Here is a 4,561-nt window from a genome sequence, read left to right as displayed (position 1 = left end):
GGGGCGCTGTGGGGCAGGGCCTGACCCCCCCCTGCCCCCCCAGGGCCCCCCCTGACTGTGTCCCCTGAGAGCATCACCCTGCGCAAGCCAGAGGCCCCCCGGGCCCCCCCGGCCCCCGAGGTGGGGCTGCCCCACACATCCTGCCCCATAGATCCATCCCTGCCCCATAGATCACCCCTGCCCCAGAGATCCCCCCTCCCTGCCCCATAGATCCCCCTCCCTGCCCAATAGATCCCTCCTCCACCACCATAGTTACCCCGCGGCCCCATAGATCCCCCTCCCTTCCCCATAGATCCCCACTGCCTGCCCCATAGATCCCCCCCAGCCCCATAGATCCGTGGGGCTGCCCCATAGATCCCCCCATGGAGGTATGGGGCAGCACCACAACTGTAGGGGGCAGGGGTGGGGAGGTGTGGGGCTGCCCCATAGATCTGTGGGGATGGTGGGGATCTATGGGGCAGGGGGATCTATAGGGAAGGGGAGGATCTATGGGGCTGGGGGGGATCTATGGGGCAGGGATCTATGGGGGTGGGAGGGGATCTATGGGGCTGGGGGGATCTATGGGGCAGCCCCCCCCGGATCTGTGGGGCAGGGGGATCTATGGGGCAGCCCCCCGGATCTGTGGGGCAGGAGGAGCTGCCTGAGGTGACCCTGCGGGAGCTGCAGCTGCTGAGCAAGGCCGAGGCCGAGATCCTGCCCCCCGGTCAGCAGGGGGGCACTTGTGGGGCTGGGGTGGCACTTGTGGGGCTGGGGGGGGGCACTTGTGGGGCTGCCCCCCAACCTGCTGTCATCCCCCCCCCAGCCCCCCCTGTCCCAGCAGAGCCCAGTCTGCCCCCTGAGGTACCCCAGTGTCTGCCCCACACATCCTGCCCCACACATCCTGCCCCACAGCTACCCACAGTGACCCACCCCCTGCCCCATAACTCCCCATAGCGTCCCCATAGCACCCCAGCCCCATAGTGATCCTCAACCCAGCCCCATAGCACCCCACACCTGCCCCAAACCCTGCCCCATAGCGACCCCACACCCTGCCCCACAGCACCTCAAAGCCCCTGCCCCACACATCCCCTGCCCCATAGTGCCCCATAGTGCCCCCAATCCAGCCCCACCCCCTGCCCCATATCACCCACCCCCAGCACCACCCCCTGCCCCATATCACCCCTGCCCCACCCCCTGCCCCACAGCACCCCACACCCTGCCCCACCCCCTGCCCCATATCACACCAGCCCCACCCCCTGCCCCACACCCTGCCCCACAGCACCTCAAAGCCCCTGCCACACACATCCCCTGCCCCATAGTGCCCCATAGCGCCCCCAATCCAGCCCCACCCCCTGCCCCATATCACCCACCCCCAGCACCACCCCCTGCCCCATATCACCCACCCCCAGCACCACCCCCTGCTCCACAGCACCCCACCCCCTGCCCCACCCCCTGCCCCATATCACCCACCTCCAGCCCCACCCCCTGCCCCACAGCGCCCCAGCCCCACCCCCTGCCCCGTAGCGCCCCCCCCCAGCTCCCCCCCGCCGCCGCCGCCGGCCCCGCGTGGACCCCCAGCCCCAGATCCCCCAGAGCCTCTTCCGGGAGCAGCTGCTGCAGCCCCAGGCCCACTGCCGGCCCCTGGTGAGACGGGGCAGCCGTGGGGCGCTATGGGGCAGGGGGTGGGGTGCTATGGGGCAGGGGATGTGTGGGGCAGGGGATGTGTGGGGCAGGGCCTCAGACCCCCAATTCTGCCCCACAGATCATCGCCGAGCCGCCCGCCAAGCGCCGCCGCCCCCCAAGTGAGCTGCTCAGCACCCCCACCTGCGGTGAGACCCATGGATCCCCCTGCCCCATAGATCCTGACCCATGGATCCCCCTGCCCCATAGAGACCCCCTTGCCCCCTAGATCCACCCCCAGCCCCATAGATCCCCCTGTGCCCCATGGATCCTCCCCTGCCCCATAGATTTCTCTGCCCTATGGATTCTCCTGCCCCATAGATTCTCCTGCCCCATGGCGCCATGGGGCAGCCCTATAGATCCTCCTGCGCCATAGATCTCCCCCTGCCCCATAGATCCCTGCCTGCCCCCCAGATCTATGGGGCAGCCCCCCAGCTGCCCTGACCCCCAGCCCTGCCCCATAGATCCCTCCTGCCCGCCAGATCTATGGGGCAGCCCCCCAGCTACCCCTGACCCCCAGCCCTGCCCCATAGATCCCTCCTGCCCGCCAGATCTATGGGGCAGCCCCCCAGCTGCCCCTGACCCCCAGCCCTGCCCCACAGACTGGCTGCCCCCCGAGCTCTGGGACCTGTGGGGCCGCTGCGCCCACCCCCCCCCCGGCCCTGCCCCACGGCCGCCGCCCCCGGAGCTGCCCAGTGAGCTGGAGGTGGGTCACACCCCCCCTGCTCTGCCCCATAGATCCCTGGGGCTGTGCCCCATAGATCTGGGCTCTCCCTGCCCCATAGATCTCTGAGCCTCTGCCCCACAGGTGCCACGGGAGGTGCTGGAGCCCAGCCTGGCCGGGCTGCCCTCCTCGGGTGAGCTGTGGGGCAGCTCTGGGGCAGCTCTGGGGGGGTTATGGGTCACTTATGGGTCGCTGTGGGTCACTGTGGGGCAGTTATGGGTCACTTGTGGGTCGCTGTGGGTCCCTATGGGTCACTTGGGGATCATTTGTGGGTCGCTGTGGGTCCCTGTGGGTGACTTGGGGATCATTTGTGGGTCGCTGTGGGTCACTTGTGGGTCTCTATGAGTCACTGTGGGTCGCTGTGGGGCAGTTATGGGTCCCTATGGGTCACTTGGGGGCCACTTGTGGGTCTCTGTGGGGCAGTTATGGGTCCTTATGGGTCACTTGGGGGCCACTTGTGGGTCGCTGTGGGGCAGTTATGGGTCCTTATGGGTCACTTGGGGGCCACTTGTGGGTCACTGTGCGGCAGTTATGGGTCCCTATGGGTCGCTGTGGGTCACTTGTGGGTCACTTGTGGGTCACTTGTGGGTTACTTGTGGGTCGCTATGGGTCACTTGGGGGTCACTTGGGGGTTGCTGTGGAGCAGAGGTGTTCCTATGGGTCACTTGTGGGTCGCTATGGGTCACTGTGGGTCACTTGTGGGTCACTGTGGGGCAGCTATGGGGCAGTTATGGGTCGCTGTGGGTCACTGGGGGGTCACTTGTGGGTCGCCGTGGGGCAGAGGTGTCCCTGGAGCTGCTGGAGGAGGAGCCGCGGCCCCGGCTGCCGCCCCCCGAGGAGCGTCGGTCAGTGACCCCCCCCCCAGCCCCCCAACTTATCGGGCAGAGACCCCCCACTTATGGGGTGGGCCTGACCCCCCCTGTGCCCCACAGGCCCCTCCCCCCCCCGCCCCCCTCCCCGCCGCTGCCCCAGCTCCCCGAGGGCCCCGAACCGGAGCTGCCCCCCAGCGCCGCCGCCCTGCACAGGTCAGGGATCCCCTGCCCCACACTTGGGGTCTGCCCCACAGATGGGGGGTGGGGGGGCACTTGGGGGGCTGAGGGCACTTGGGGGGCAGGGGGGGCACTTGGGGGGTGACCCACGCTTGGGGGTTGCGAGATATTTGGGGGGCTGCCCCACACTTGGGGGGTGGGGGGGGCACTTGGGGGACTGGAGGGCACTTACGGGTCTGCCCCACACTTGGGGGGCTGGGAGGTATTTGGGGGGCTGCCCCACACTTGGGGGTCACTTGTGGGGCAGCCCCATGACCCCCCGTCCGCAGGCTGGTGGCGGCGGCGGCGCGGGCGCCAGGAGGGGCGGAGCTGGGGGCGCTGCTGCCCCCCGGGACCTCCCGCGGCCTCGCGGGGCGACTCTTCTCCCTCTGCCTGGGTGAGGGGGGCTGCCCCACACTTGGGGGGCTGGGGGCACTTGGGGGCCTGCCCCACACTTGGGGAGTGACCCATAAGTTGGGGGGCTGGGGGCACTTGGGGGCTGGGGGGCACTTGTGGGGTGGGGGGCACTTGTGGGGCAGGGGGCACTTGTGGGGCAGCTCCACACTTGGGGGGCTGGGGGCACTTGGGGGGCTGCCTGACACCAGATAGATCTATGGGGCTGCCCCCCAAGTGTGAGGCAGCCCCCCAAGTGCCCCAAGCCCCCCAAGTGTGGGTCCCACCCCCCCAGCCCCCCATCTATGGGGCAGCCCCCCAAGTGTGGGTCCCGTGTGTCCCCAGCGCTCTGCGCCGCTGGTTGGCTGCGGCTGGAGCAGCCCCAGCCCTATGGACCAATCAGGATGCGGCCCGGACCCCGCGGGGCTCCCCCGGCCTCACCCCACGTGGGGTAGGGGATGGGGGGGAAGCCCTGGCCACGCCCCCCGACCCCGCCCCACGTGGGGCAGGAGGGGTGGCCCCGCCCCCCGAATAAACAGCCTCGTTCTCACCCCACCCCCGCTCCCGGTGTCGGTGTCGCTGATTGGCTGAGGGGGGATGAGGTCATCAGGGACTGCCCAGTGTCTCCCAGTCCCCTCCCAGTCCTTCCCAGTTACCTCTCAGTCCCTCCCAGTTGCCTCCCACTCCCCTCCCAGTCCCCTCCCAGTCCCCTTAATCCCCTCCCAGTCCATCCCAGTTACCTCCCAGTCCTTCCCAG

This window comes from Gallinula chloropus (genome assembly GCF_964237585.1).
Source record: "Gallinula chloropus genome assembly, chromosome: 30".
NCBI lineage: Eukaryota > Metazoa > Chordata > Aves > Gruiformes > Rallidae > Gallinula > Gallinula chloropus.
Note: the sequence above shows the minus strand (reverse complement) of the source record.